The sequence below is a fragment of the Xyrauchen texanus genome, chromosome 24 (assembly GCF_025860055.1).
Source record: "Xyrauchen texanus isolate HMW12.3.18 chromosome 24, RBS_HiC_50CHRs, whole genome shotgun sequence".
NCBI lineage: Eukaryota > Metazoa > Chordata > Actinopteri > Cypriniformes > Catostomidae > Xyrauchen > Xyrauchen texanus.
The window spans coordinates 41,021,622-41,037,946 of NC_068299.1; the positions used below are offsets into that span (position 1 = coordinate 41,021,622).

At 40.7% G+C, this 16,325-nt stretch overlaps 1 protein-coding gene across 2 annotated transcripts in view; it reads left to right on the forward strand.

Moving 5' to 3' along the window:
- LOC127617534 (slit homolog 1 protein-like) overlaps nt 1-16,325 on the forward strand; it is a 117,662-nt gene that overhangs the window by 46,036 nt on the left and 55,301 nt on the right. The gene's annotated exons all lie outside the window — the stretch shown is intronic.

Below are 16,325 nucleotides of genomic sequence, written 5' to 3' on the forward strand. Positions count from 1 at the left end.
AAGGCGTTTGTCTCTGTTTGTAAATTTTTATCATTTTAATGGTTCTCATAACATCTTGCCAAAGGACTGCAGTTGAAAAATAGCCAGTTGGCTAATACTGGCAAATTTACAGAAATTGTGGTTAAAGTGTGTCCTTATAAATAAATACAGTAAACAATATTTTATTACTGCATTTATTAATCTAGGTTAATGGTATTTTATGAAAGAACAGTTATCCATTATTAGTTTGTTTGTTCATAACTTTTTGTTTTAAAAATGAATTAGTATATTATGACATTAGCCCATATTAATACGTGCTGAACTATTTTTTATTGTTATTACATGTTAACTGCTGTAGTTAACTAATGTTAATAAATACAACCTTAATGAACTGTATTACCATCATTTTTTATTTGTTTTAATTTTTATTGATATTTTGTCTTGCAATAACTTTAACAAGTAACTGGGTTGAATGGTTGAGCTTGATGAATGCAGTCAACACTACAGTTTTTGTAAAATAATTTGAAAATGAAAAGAGATTTTACTTGCCTTGCTGTATAATACCCTTGTAATTACCAGTTTCTAACCTTAAAAAATTGTCCTCTTAAACCACCCAATATCTTGAAGAAAAATATGGGAGAGGTTGGCCTTGCTCAAAGAAAGGAGAAACAGAGAGGGAGATGTGGCTTTCTGGAGGGTATTGTGGGAGTTTATAAAGATAAATGGTAAAAAAAAAAAAGAGAAGAGATGAGATGTCGAGACTAACAGAATGTGCCATGAGAACCTGACTGTCCCTGCGCCATTGTTCCTTAACTCTCACACACACAGAGATCCAGCTGGGTACCTTGGTCTCCTAGCAACATTTACCTCAGTAATTTGACTGGCGGCACCTATGGTGAGGAATCATTGATTCACAAAGCCTCAGGACATTTATATTACACCCACAGAAATAGACGAGACCTTTAGATTTCTGAAGGCCATGAATTATATCACTGCTGTATTTCAGTCTAACGTCAAATTATTTGTTTGGTTGTATGTCATCACAAGTGAAATATTCTAAACACTGAAAATAAAAATTATATTGTAACAGGAAGGTGGGCAAGGAGGAGGTGGGAACTGGCTGAACAGTCAACGCAAGTTTGAATCACACACATACATAGCGGCCGCATGTGGCTCCCTATCTCTCCTCCCGGATGATTAGCCCAACTCAGCGCCAACCATGCACCCTCATGACCAGCCATGCCCTCCTCCTCATCACAGATATTTTCTTTTTCTTCAGAAATAGAGGAAAAATCAGATCTCATAGAAAAAAATATTCCACTATACAAAAATTCATAGTTTAATGATGGCAAATTATGAAATGTGAACATTGAAATTATCAATACAGGAACTCTTTACATTGTCTTTTTAGCATCATGTAACATGCTCAAGTCTACAAAGGAAACATAAAACAGAGAAAACAATGAGATTATAGGCAGAAATTATTTCATGCAAAAGTATTTTTGTCTTTTTTCTGACAGCAATATCTAAACATCCCTAAAACAAGAAAAAATTACTCAAGAAACAAAATGATTAAAAGATATCCCTTGTCCTTATCTAGATGATAGAGACTTTACTATAAAATTTAATAATTCTACTAATAATATAAAATCATAGCTCAACCAGTAAGCGTTTACATAGAATTCTCTGTGGTGAAATCATTAAGAATGAAGTGCGGCCGTTAAAAGCACCGGTTTATTAGTCTGCGCTGCTTTATATCCCAATCCGCGAAATGAATGATGCAAATTAGGCAATGGCACAAACGAGGCCACAAAATCTACGCTGGCGTAATTTACATGCAATTAGCAGGCTGGTTCTTAGTGAGTACATAGCGGAGGATGTAGCAGACCACCACAATCTGACTTATTCCGTCGGGACTGTACAGCATCAATCCACTACTGTGATCCAAACACCTGAAAAATGTATTTCAACCGGCAGGTCATTTCAGTGAGATCCATCCTTAGTCCAAGGTTCAGGCTGTGGCATATGAAGTATCCCATGTCTTATAGTTGGAGTTGGCATTAGTTCATCATCTGATGTCCAGTGTAGTAGACTAAAGTGATGTCTGGCTGGCACAGGCTGCAGTTAGTCATGACTGAGAATTATACAGCAGATAACAGTACTGTATGGAAATGAGTACAAGGGTAGAAGTGGTGAACCCCTGGAGAGATTTTTATTTCATGATTGTACAGTACAGAATCTCAATATTATATGGTAAGACTGATTATTTATTGAGCAGCCAGACATCAGACAGAAGTTGTTCCTGAGATTTTACGTTTTGGATAACAATTTTAAACATCTACCACAAATATGTTTGAATGAGTCGTGCACATGTTGAGATGGATCTGCATTTGCTGTTTTGGTGTTCAGCTGATAGGAGCTTCTTCCTTGTTAGCATATCTGTACTTCCATACAATAAAGATTTGGATGGAGAACATCAACAGATTCTCAGTAGTTTCAATGAATGTTCTTTTTTGGACTCCAGAGGGAAAGTTCTAAAAGTTAGACTATGTCAACATAGTACATTAAAGATGTTTATTTAAAAAGATCAAAGACAATTAAATGTCATGCAACCTATTTAAATGGGTCACAAGAGGATTGGTGGTATCGAAAGTTCGCTCTGGCATCATTGGTACAGGCCAAGAGACCCATGTGGAGACTCATGTTACACTAGCCCTATAGTCTGTTCTAGTCTGCTGTTACCCTAGTACAGTATTTCCCAAAAAGGTTTACATACAAGTACCCCCACAGTACCACAAGTAACCCTTCATCGACACAAAAGCAAGGATGTTGTCACGGATGAGGACGAGGGCAGACAAAGGAGACAAGGTTGAGGATCCAAACGCAGTAACTTTATTAAATAAACAAACACAAAGGAAAACCCACAATGGGGAAATAAACAGAAATAGAGAACTCGGGAAGGGAATAAAGAGCAGGCTTAACGACATACAAACATTCACTAACAAAACAACGATCGACAGTGACTGAACAAACAGGCAGGGTATAAATACAAGAAAGGACCAATGAACAAACAGAACTCAAAATAACATAATAAGGTGACGAGCAGAAACCAATGGGAAACTAACGAGGACAGGTGAAAAAAATGAACAATGAACACGAGGGCTAACAAGACTGTGGAGTTACAGACGGGTCAAAAGTGAAGACTATGGAGTAACAAAAGTTACACAAATGGAAAACAAAGGGGAAACAGTAAAACAAGACAAGGTCATACGTTACATTGCCCCCCTCTAAGGATCGGATCCCAGACGATCCAAAAAAGAAAAAACAAAACCCAAGACAAAAACCATAGAAAACAAAATGATGGCACCGGGGGCAGACAGACAGACCAGGAGGCTCGGGAGGTGGGGCCATAGGAGGCTCAGGAGGCAGAGCCCTAGAAGGCTCTGGAGTCTCTGGGAGTAGAGCCGTAGGAGGCGGAGCCGAGAAAGTCCTAGGAGGCGGAGCCGAGGGAGGCTCGGGAGGCTCTGGAGTCTCGGGGTGCAGAGCTGTAGGAGGCTCGGGAGGTGGAGCCGTAGGAGGCTCGGGAGGCGGAGCTCTAGAAGGTTCTGGAATCTCTGGGGGCAGAGCCATAGAAGGCTCTGGAGACGGAGCCATAGGAGGCTCGGGGAGTAGAGCCGTAGGAGGCGGAGCCGAGGAAGGCCTAGGAGGCGGAGCCGAGGGAGGCTCGGGAGGCTCTGGAGTCTCTGGAGGCAGAGCTGTAGGAGGCTCGGGAGGCGGAGCCGTAGGAGGCTCAGGAGGCTCTGGAGGCAGAGCTGTAGGAGGCTCGAGGGGCGGAGCCCTGGAAGACTTGAGAGACTTGAGGGGTGGAGCCCTGGGAGGTTCGGGAGGAGGAGCCCTGGAAGACTCGAGAGACTTGGGAGACGGAGCCCTGGGAGGCTCGAGAGACTTGGGAGGTGGAACCCTGGGAGGCTCGGGAGGCGGAGCTCTGGAAAGCTCGGGGGGCGGAGCTCTGGAAAGCTCAGGAGGCGGAGCTCTGGAAAGCTCGGGAGGCGGAGCTCTGGGAAGCTCGGGAGGCGGAGCTCTGGAAAGCTCGGAAGGCTCGGAAGGCGGAGCTCTGGAAAGCTCGGGAGGCGGAGCTCTGGAAAGCTCGGGAGGCTCAGAAGGCGGAGCTGAGGGAGGCTCTGACTCTTGGACGGGCACGACCACTGGCACTGGCCTTTGGACGGTCACGGCTACTGGCACTGGCTCTTGGACGGTCACGGCTACTGGCACTGGCTCTTGGACGGTCACGGCTACTGGCACTGGCTCTTGGATGGTCGAGGCTTCAGGCACTGGCTCTTGGACGGTCACGGCTACTGGCACTGGCTCAGGGACGGTCGAGGCTACAGGCACTGGCTCTTGGATGGTCGAGGCTTCAGGCACTGGCTCTTGGACGGTCACGGCTACTGGCACTGGCTCAGGGACGGTCGAGGCTACAGGCGCTGGATCAGGGACGGTCGAGGCTACAGGCGCTGGCTCAGGGACGGTCACGGCTACTGGCACTGGCTCTTGGACGGTCGAGGCTTCAGGCACTGGCTCTTGGACGGTCACGGCTACTGGCACTGGCTCAGGGACGGTCGAGGCTACGGGCGCTGGCTCAGGGACGGTCGAGGCTACAGGCGCTGGCTCAGGGACAGTCGAGGCTACAGGCGCTGACTCGGGGACGGTCGAGGCTACAGGCACTGGTTCATTGACGACTGAGGCTGTAGGCACTGGCTCTGGTTCACAGACCTGGGCAGGCGTGGGCTGGGAGGCGGAAGCTCGTCTTCTCCTCCTCCTCCGGGCAGACGAGGTTGACCGTGTGGGTTCTGTGGAAGTGGCTGGCGTGGGGGTTTGCTCGCTGACATGTGGAGCTGGTGTGACTGGGAGCGCCAGGGATGGCTGAAGGGTCTCCCCTGTGGGTGGTGAGGTAAAGTCCTCCTCAGCAACGCCCACAGTGAGTGGCGAGCCGCACACCAGTAACGTCTCCCCAAGGAAGTCGCCGAGAGTCCAGCCTTGCGTGTCCTGTGGCAACTGCTCCTTCAAGGAAGTGTTCAAATTGCCCCTGAAGAAGGCCACCAGGGCTGAGTCCGGGAAGTTCGAGACACTCGCCAGCTCGAGGAAGACGCCAACGTGTTCCTCAATCGGACGGTCCTCTTGTCTGAGGTTGAGCAGAAGGAAGTTAGCCCGTAGAACTGCTGGATCCATTTATGCGGTCGATCGTTCTGTCACGGATGAGGACGAGGGCAGACAAAGGAGACAAGGTTGAGGATCCAAACGCAGTAACTTTATTAAATAAACAAACACAAAGGAAAACCCACAATGGGGAAATAAACAGAAATAGAGAACTCGGGAAGGGAATACAGAGCAGGCTTAACGACATACAAACATTCACTAACAAAACAACGATCGACAGTGACTGAACAAACAGGCAGGGTATAAATACGAAAAAGGACCAATGAACAAACAGAACTCAAAATAACATAATAAGGTGATGAACAGAAACCAATGGGAAACTAACGAGGATAGGTGAAAACAATGAACAATGAAAACGAGGGCTAACAAGACTGTGGAGTTACAGACGGGTCAAAAGTGAAGACTATGGAGTAACAAAAGTGACACAAATGGAAAACAAAGGGGAAACAGTAAAACAAGACAAGGTCATACGTTACAGATGTGTACCAAAGACTAAATATAATTTAACGTTATCATTAATAATGCAATCTCCCTAATACAGAAAATGAGAAGGCGAAGTTGCCGGTAATGACATTTGTTCATCAACAACATCAAAAAAAATACCTGGCCATGTGAGCTGTGAAACATACAATTAGAACAAACTGAATTAGTGGTTATTAAACTCATTTTATTAAATAAATAAAATAAAATAAATATATAGCTTATTAAATAAAATCTAAATAATCAGCAGAAAGTGGTAGGAGCTGGGTGTTTCAACCATTTTTTTATTAGATTATTTTTCAATTCCAATTATTTTGGTATATTTCAGTTATAATATCCATATAAACAATATATACATAAGAAGCTCTATTATCTTTGGATAAATGCCATTTCTTTGAGACTTGATTGACAAAATATTGAGCTTTCAATTCCCATCACTATTAGAAAGGTTTCAAGGAGTCATTCATTCATATGGTCCTACTTTAAAACGCATAGTATATTTTTTATTTTTTTTTTTTGTTTTGTTTTCAGCTGCTGCTGAAAGTCTCCCAAAAGAGACCTAGAGTCTTAGATTAAAAAGCACCTTTTGAGGTGTGCCATTAGTCTCTATAATTAGCCTATAACCCCTAATCCCAGGGAGGAGCCAGTGATAATCATTTCACACACACAGATCTGTTGCTAGATTCATCATGGTCAACTGCTGCTACAGCACAGAAGTGGCTGGATTACTCTCCCTTTTTATGACAATGGATCCATTATCCAGCCACTTTGTGATAAGACCTTCTCAATTTTTCTGCATGTCTCACATGGGATTTCCAGCTCTCTATACACTTCCAGACATCATCAGACTTGTGTTATGGCTGCAGTTACTGTAATAAACTACATAATGAAGATGTGAAAGCCTTCATGGCAAGTAACTGTGATTCATCCTCCACCACCCGGATTGAGGAAATTCACTACGCCACCATGAGAATTTAACAAAAGTGGTGCCAGTTCTGTAGCATAAGATCTAAAAAATTCTGCTGCAAAGCCGCATGGCCCCTGGCAAGGCCTAATTATCTCACCAAGCTCCTCCAAGGTACTCTCAGAATTAAGAGAATTTTTTTGCTCAGTCATCAGTTTAGGGAGTTCTAATGGTTCCACAAAGTTTCTAATACGTTCATCAGTTGACGAAGACGTGGAACTATAGAGGATCAAGACAGAATTCTTTAAAAGCATTATTAATATCAAAAAGACACTCTCTGCTTTATATAGCTAGCCAAATGCTTCCCTGCTTTGTTCCACGAATCAAAGTATGACTGTCTTGCCCTGAATAGCCAAAACTCCACCTTCCGCGACAAAATAGTGTTATATCTGTATTTCATTCAGGTCAATTCTATGAGGCCATCAGACGACATTAGGTGCTTCAGCTCTCCCATGACACTTTTAATATTCCCTTCTAACTCCACGAGTTCTCGTGTTTTGGATTTTTTGATGAATGAGGCATATTGTATGATCCGACCCCTAAGAACCACCTTAGGTGCCTCCCAAGCCACGCCCACAGAGGATACTGAGGACCAGTTGGTCTACATATAAACATTGATTTCAGCCTTGAACATTTGTTGGAATTCAGGATTTTGTAAAAGGGATACATTAAAGCACCAACTATATGACTTCTTTTTCTCTGTATGTGGCATCTCAAAACTCACCAGGGTATGATCTGAGACAAGATGTTTACAATTGAGCAATCAACAACAGATGAAACGAGGGACTTAGATATATATATAAAAAATCTATTCTAGAATAAATCTTATGAACTGATGAAAAAAAATTATAGTCCCTACCAGATGGGTTCAAAAGTCTCCAAATATCCATAAGAGCTGTTTTTACACATCCTGTGATGTTTAAGGTTCCTCTAGGGGGCTTACACACTTTTGCTTCACTATGATCAAGGACTGAGTCCATCAATAGATTAAAGTCGTCTCCCAATATTATATCATGAGGGGTGCCAGTGGCTTGCAACATCCCATCAAGATTTATAAAAAAAGCCCTGATCAATGTTAGCATTAGGTGCATAAATATTAGCAAAAATCAGCATTTGCCCCTGAATTTCTGCTAAAACAATTATGACTTCCTAATTTATCTTTAATCTGTTTGAGACATTTGAATTGTAGATGCTTACTTATCAGTGTAATAGCTTCCCAAATGTTTCAGCTTCCTGTGGGGAAAGATGCATTTCTTGAAGAAACACTATATCATATTTCTTACATTTAAGAAGCAAAATAACCTTCCTTCTTTTTATGGCCCCAACCATTCACATTCCACGTGGAGAGAGACAATCCACTCATATTAACATTTGACATTTTTACATATTAGGAAAAATAGATTGTGTATCAAAAATAAAATGATAAACACATTCAAACATTAGTGCAACAATCCAAAAAAAAAAAGATTTGGAAGACCAGATGTACAACTAAATAAGAGGATATGTACATCAGTGTCTCTAGTTTGAGAAATAGATGCCTCACATGCCCTCAGCTGACAGCTTCATTGAATTCTACCCACTCAACACCAGTTCATATACAACAGTAAAGAAAAGACTCAGGGGTGCAGGCCTTATAGGAAGAAAAGAGAAAAGCTGCAAAGAAAAAGATAAATTTGTAACAGAAAATGAAAGGGTTAGAGTGGGCAAAGAAACACAGACATTGGACAACAGATCATTGGAAAAGAGTGTTATGGACCCCATTGAGTTTTTGTGGGATCAACTAGACTGTAAGGTGCATGACAAGACGCTACAGGAAGTGTGGGGTGAAATGTCACCCGAGTATCTGGACAAACTGACAGCTAGAATGCCAAGGATCTGCAAAGCTGTCATTGCTGCATGTGGAGGATTTTTTGATGAGAACTCTTTGAAGTAGTTTAAGTTCTAATTTCAAATTGTAATAGTAATTTTTCATGTTGTTAATGTCCTGACTAAACACTGTGATCAGTTGCCACTTTGGTGAATAAATGTATCCCTTTCTTTCCATAAGATTAAAATCTGTACATTATTCCAAACTTTTGGCCACCAGTGTGTGTGTATGTATATAAATATATGTATATTATATATATATACACACACACAAATTTTTTGGCTGAATCCAATTAATTTAGATGTCAGTACATGAAGCCCCTTTCAGGTAAACATTTTCTTTTCAGTGTATGTAAGCTTTGTTTAGATTTTCAGATTTTTTTAAAGGAAACCTTGCATTTATGTGAATGAATCATAAATAAGTAAGAACTATCAGCAAGGCATTACTGTTGATTCAAATCTTGAGGGAATGAAAGCTATTTGTGTTATCACTGTGGTAACTGGACTTACATTCAGACAATTCCTAGCTTGGTCTCAAATCAAATCAAAATCAAATCACTTTATTGTCACACTACCATGTACACAAGTGCAACAGTAGTTGAAATTCTTGTGTGCAGGTCCGAGCAACATAGCAGTCATGACAGTGACGAGACATATACCAATTACAGTAAACAACATACTTACACAACACAATTTACATATCAGATGTACACATACTTACACAACACAATAATTATATACAATTATATACAATGTACAGTCTCCACTCCCTGAGGAAGATTTCATTATTCAGACTTGCATCAGTAGCATTCATAGCTTTGATAGTACTGTTTTATTACAGGTCAATCATGTAGGCATGTTTTGGTACAGTTTCGAAAAGATTACAGTAGATAAAGGCTGATTTTAAACAACCCTGTTTATTTTACACTGTAAAATTATGTTAACATAACAAATTTGCTTCATGTGGTAAAATCTAAATTTTACCACATTTAAATTGATTTAGAAATATAATTTAGCATCATTGAATTAACCTGAATATATTAGTTATTATGGTTTCCGGAAAGTGTAAAATAAAACGACAACAAAATAAAATCCAACGCTAAATCAGAAAATGAACAAGTCAGAAAACAATGCCAAGTCAGTCAAAATGTAAAGGGAAGGTACCATACAACACCCATACAACAACATTTCTTACTGCCAAGGGCTGTTCTGGGGGGTAGGCTATTGCCCCATGTCAATCAGCCAGGCCCCCCCAATGGCCCCTTTAAATTGGAGTGGTAGAATGGTAAGAGAGTGGTATTCTCATTTTCCATCCCACTGAGAGTTCAGTGACCCCACATCATAGTAAATAGACCAAACATAAGACATACTTCTCCAGCTACAACAAGCATTGACCATTTGAATTCAGTGTTTTATGCCTGTATGATATATTATTTAACCCAACTGTGCTAAAGATATCATTGTAAAATTGTCAGCTCCAGAGAGCACGGGTAGGAGAAACAAAATGTCAAACAAATGATGATTTAAAAATAAAAAAATATTTTCACTGTCTTTAATTGAATGTTTTGCACTACAATGCAGAAACAAGACAAATGTAGTGCAGCAAGTTGGGCAAAACAAACGAGCGACTATTATGAAATAACACACAGGAACAGATGTGAAGAAACTGGTATGAAGAAACAGCAGCTGGCATTTTACAGGGCCACACCGTTCTTGCAAAGGAAAATATATTATGAATACACTTAAAAACATAAAATTGGAACCCTTATTAAGTTCAACCTATATACAGATTAATATTGGTACTGTTGGGTTCAGGCATTAGTCACTCTAAAGAACAGCATGGCAACATGATTTACAGTTTGTGGGTAAAACCAGAATGTTTGTTTATATATTTTTTTTTTCCCATTTACTCAAATTTGGTAAATCTTTGGTTGTCTTTCCAAAATGTAATGTCTGCAAATATTAAAACAGCAGATTATGTTTTATATGTGTTCAGGGGACATTTAAGGTATAATACAATTGCACCTATAAGCACACCCAGACCCACTGTAACGAACACAAGTTGAGACAGTCACAATGTCGGGGTAAAACTGCTTTATTGAAAGAGCAGGCAACAGTACAAAGGGCAAATCCAGAGAAGCATAGTCAAGCGGAGCATAAGGTCGAAGCCGGGAAATCAGTAAATATCAAAGGGGGCAAATCCACAGAAGAGTAGTCCAGGGGAGCGTTAGGTCGAAGCCGGGGAATCAGAGTATATCAAAGGGGCGAGACAAGCGAGAGGAAAAGACAGGGGATACTAGGGGAACACTAGAGCTGGCAAAGCGAAGGGGTAAACTAAACAATAACCAACAAGAGTGAGACGAAAGGGCAGTGAATATATAGGGGAAAACGAACAGTGCAAGTGAGACTAATAATCTAGTGATTAGAACGAGTGCGGGTGAAACTAATACTCTGATGATAGTGAGCGAGCGCGAGAGCCAGAGGGGGCGGGTGCAGGTGAAACTAATAACAGAGAACATGAACGCTAACAAGGGGACTGTGGAGTTAAATAAGGGACGAAAGTAAAACTACGCAAGACCAAAAGGGAGAAAAAGGGGAAAAAAGAGTAAGGGCAAAACGGGACAAGGTGAATGTTACACCCACCCTGGCCCCCCCAGTCAAAATGGTCTTGAACCGCCACCTGCTTACTACTTAAAGGAATATTCCAGGTTCAATGAAAATGACACTCAGTGGACAACATTTGTGGCATAATGTTGATTACCACAAAAATAATTTTGACTGACTTTTCATTAAAATAATTAAGCATGTTTACATGGACACCAAAAAGCTGTTCATTAAGAGAAAGCTGCTTAAGACACGAAAGCAGTATCAGCATTTGTATGCACTTTGAAATCTGCATTCTCTTTACCACCATATACATGCTGCTCGGTAAGTTTCCCTTACACTGTAAACATTTAAGTGTGAGTTTAAAGGAAATTCATGGCTACTTGTTTCATGACTTTCACACTATATTTTACAGTAGTATTTCAACAATTTATTACAATTAAAAGACAACTGTATACTGTGACTCCACATATACTGTGGACCCTTTCTGGACCCCCTTCAATTTGCTTATCGAGCAAAGAGTTCTGTGGATGATGCAGTCAACATGGGTTTACATCACGTCCTGCAACATCTGGACAGACCGGGGACATACGTAAGGATCCTTTTTGTGGACTTCAGCTCGGCTTTCAACACAATCATCCCAGATATACTCCGGACTAAGTTAAACCAACTCCCTGTTCCCACCTCTACCTGTCAGTGGATTACCAGCTTTCTGACGGACAGGCAGCAGCTTGTGAGGCAGGGAAAATTAACTTCCACCACCTGTACCATCAGCACTGGTGCCCCCCAGGGATGTGTGCTCTCCCCACTACTCTTCTCCCTGTTCACCAATGACTGCACCACCAAGGACCCCTCTGTCAAGCTCCTGAAGTTTGCAGACGACACCACTGTCATTGGCCTTATCCGAGATGATGATGAGTCTGCATATAGAAAGGAGCAGTCAAAACAACCTGGAGCTGAACACGCTCAAAACAGTGGAGATGATTGTGGACTTTAGGAGGAACACCCCATCATTGTCCCCCCTCACCATTCTGAACAGCACTGTGGCAGCAGTGGAGTCATTCAGGTTCCTGGGCACTACCATCTCACAGGACCTGAAGTGGGAGATACACATCGACTCCATTGTGAAAAAGGCCCAGCAGAGGTTGTACTTCCTTCGCCAGCTGAGGAAGTTCAACCTGCCACCAGTGCTGCTGAAACAGTTCTACTCAGCAGTCATTGAGTCTGTCCTCTGCACTTCAATAAATGTCTGGTTTGGTGCAGCTACGAAATCAGACACCAGAAGACTACAAAGGACAGTTCGGTCTGCTGATAGGATTATTGGTTGCCCCCTGCCTCCCCCTTCAAGAACTATACACTTCCAGAGTGAGGAAAAAGGCTGGTAAAATCACTCTGGACCCCACTCACCCTGCCCACTACCTTTTTGAACTGTTGCCTTCTGGCCGGCGCTTCAGAGCTCTGAACACCAGAACCGTCAGACACAGGAACAGTTTTTTCACTCAGGCCATCCATTTAATGAACAATTAAATTGCCCCATTGAGCAATAATGATGTGCAATACACAGTTTAATTTTAATTTTAATTTATATTATCCAACATATCCACTTCTGCCATTACTTACATTGCTCTGTACATAATATACTGTTTTTTGTTCTTTATATACAGATTGTATTAGATTTGCACTACGTGTGTGTATGTGGGTATGTATGAAGGTGAGTGTATGTACGTATATGTATAATTATTTATATTGTGTTCTTTTTTGTCTTTAATTACCTATGTCTTGCTGCTGTTTTTGGTATTGTTTGTATTGTTGTAGACTGGAAGCTCCTGTCACCAAGACAAATTCCTTGTATGTGTAAGCATACTTGGCAATAAAGCTGATTCTGATTCTGATTCTGATCTGATTCTGAACAGGCAGTGCTGTATTGTACAATCACAATTATCAAATGTATATTTTTTAACCCGCAGTGTTTGTTAATTGACACCATTGTTGAGTTTTGTACGCTGAGCGTTGATAGCTGTGCGTACCTGGTTGGCAACTCTATTAAACGTTTATGTGTAATAACAGATCAATCCCATCACAGCATGGCATTGCAAGCACTGCTACCTCATTGTTTGATTGAACTTTTTTTTCATTCTACAAATGCAAAATATAGCATAGACTAAACATCTTGATTAGACTTAGAGAATGTCTAACAAATTTTGTCCCTGCAGCACAGTTCTTAAAATACAATTGCATCAGCTTGGAGAAAATGTACTTACTTTAACTAAGTCAAAGTTCCCATTCAAAGGGAAAACTAAACACCATAATGGTGACTTCAAATTAAACACAATTACCCCACTGTAACGAACCCCGCTCCTCTAGTTCGCTCCGCTTCCTCGAGCTCACACGCTCGCTCCCAATCACCCCCCTCTGGCTCTCACGCTCGCTCCCAATCACCAGAGTATTAGTTTCACCCACACTCGTCCCAATCACTCGATTATTAGTTTCACCTGCACTGTTCGTTTTCCCCTATTTATACGCTGCCCTTTCGTCTCACTCGTGTTGGTTATTGTTTAGTTTACCCCTTCGCTTTGCCAGCTCTAGTGTTCCCCTAGCTCCCCTGTCTATTCAACTCACTTGTCTTATTCTACTTACTTGTTATACTGATTCTGATTTCCCCGGCTTCGACCTTACGCTTTCCTCGACCACTCTTCTGTAGATTCGCCCCTTTGCCATATCCTGATTCCCCGGCTTCGACTTATCGCTCCCCATTACTACTCTTCTCTGGATTTGCCCTTTTGTACTTTTGCCTGCTCTTTCAAAAAAAGCAGTTTTTGTCTACATTGTGACTGTCTCGTCTTGTGCGGGTTACACCCACTATGCAGTTTGATTATGTCATTTATTTTTTTACATTAATTTGTTGTGTTATAACAGAAAATGGCATAGCCTGCATTTACAGTAAAATCCTGAAAGCAGTATTTTATTGGGAGAATTGCTGTTAAATCTTGTAAGACCTTGGAATTTTTTTATACTCTGGTGTTCCCCTGGTTATTCAGAGTGAATACGATCATGCTCACTCTTCAATAACCTATCGCCTCTTATGCATTTACCTGGCCACATGAGCCTCATTCTTTGACAGAAAACCTAGGTGTGTTTAATCTCTTTCTCGTATAAGCCCTTAATTGGTTTACGGAAAACAGCCACGCTTTTCTAAAAAAAAAAAAAAAAAAAAAATGGAATAAGCAGTTTTCTTACGTGCATGTAAACTGAGTCTTACAGAAAGTAGTATTCAGGATTACAGAATGAAAAATATATAAGGAATGAAAGATAGAGAAGCCTCAGCTACTGAAACTTAAATTACGTCGACACTATAAACAAAAAAGAATACTTGTCCATGTCGCCATTGCCTAAATCTGCCCCTGGATCCCTTTGTTAAGGGGTAATATATAGTTTACTGATAACTAATAATATATTTCCAAATGCAAATCACTGATATGCAAACAGTGCCTGAATTGATTCCAGGTTATGGGGGGGTTAGTGTTCGTTTGTATGTTGACGTGCACACTGACCGACTGACATGCAACACTTGTCAACTTGTGAGACACTCAAATGTTATAAATGCTTAATAAACAACTATTCATTTTCATTTGAATCATAAACATGATTAATAGGCTATTATAGAGAGATTAAGTGAGCGGGTCATATTGCCACAGGTGTCAAAAACAGTTATGGTCCTAGTGTGATCTCAATTGCTAAAAGAAATCTATTCCTCTATCTATTCATCTATCTATTCAATATCAACCCTCTTGACAGTTGACTACTCTGTCTGAACAATGACTGTGTGGACAGTCAGTCCTAAAGATGTGAAAAACAAAAAAAACGGTGTGCAGTGTGGACAAAGCAAATGAGTATTTTGCTGTGGCTAATATTATTACTGGTTTGGGTGACCAAAACCGAACCCAGTGCTTCATACAGTAGGTCATTTTAAATGACATTTGTAACAAGTTTAACTAAAAGTGTTAAAAGTTTTTTCTTGAAATCTTCAACAGTGAAAAATAGCAAACTGATATCTAGCCTCACAAACCTTCGGACCATGAAAATAGCCCCCCTATTTGAAGCCCTGATGAGATCAATGGGGCAGTGACTGCTACTCTACATAATGAGGGTCTTAAAACCAGTGTGCCACCCGTTTGACACGTCCCTTGGAGCCAAGCACTCTAACCAACATGGCTACCCAAAACAGTTAGTTCTGACTACTTTAAACCCACTCACAATTGCTAATTTGGAGACATTTCTGGCTTTAATGTAAAAACGTATATACATGCAAATGCCTTTAAACGTAGAATGAGCAGGTTTCTATGCAAACAACACAAGATATAAATTCCCTCTCATATGTCTGTGCTGGTCTTTCAAAAAACATTTTTGTACACTAACTAATAAATTTACAGAAGAAAGCTCAATTAAAGCTCCATTTCAAAGACTCCAGTTAAAGACTCCCAATTACAATAATTACTGCATTATGTTTCAAAAGTGATAAGAGAAAGGAAGAGAAAAAAAGACTTAGTGTATTGTCTTCCCAGCACTCTCATTAGCGTGTTCAGAGACTTAATTAGCCTCTTAAACACAAGCGTGAAATCCACTAAGATTACCCCGAGACCTTTGTGCTCAGCATGCTAACAGGATTTAGGATGCTGATTTACAGCTGCCTCAGACATGTCTGTATCCATTAGTTTAGATTTTTGATTACTTCCTAATTCTATTTTTGAAGCTGATCCTTTTTTGTGCACGCATATGTTTGACAAAGAAAGACACATACGCCTTATGCAACAATACGCAACAATTAATTTACGTGTTTACACAATTTTTTATTTTATTTTTCAGATCTGAATGGAAGAGAAGTGCTAAATAAAAACTATTTAAATGAAGTGAAAACTGTAAAATGAAGTGAAAGTTCAACTAAAACCAATTATCAGCACAATGAAAAGTGAAGAAAATAAGGTCTCGATTAGATTTGCTGATCCGTATAGTCGTAACTTTTTACCAGCCATTATAAATGCATTTAAGTGAGACATTTGTGACAGATGCAGTAGAGCTCTTGCCTTAATGGTCATTATACTATCCTTCACCTGGAGTGTCTTAACACTGGATGCTTTGATGCATCTAATGTAAAAACAGAGCTTGTCTGTGTTGGGAGAATAGTTTTTTAATTATTTATGATTTCTGAATAATATGAGTG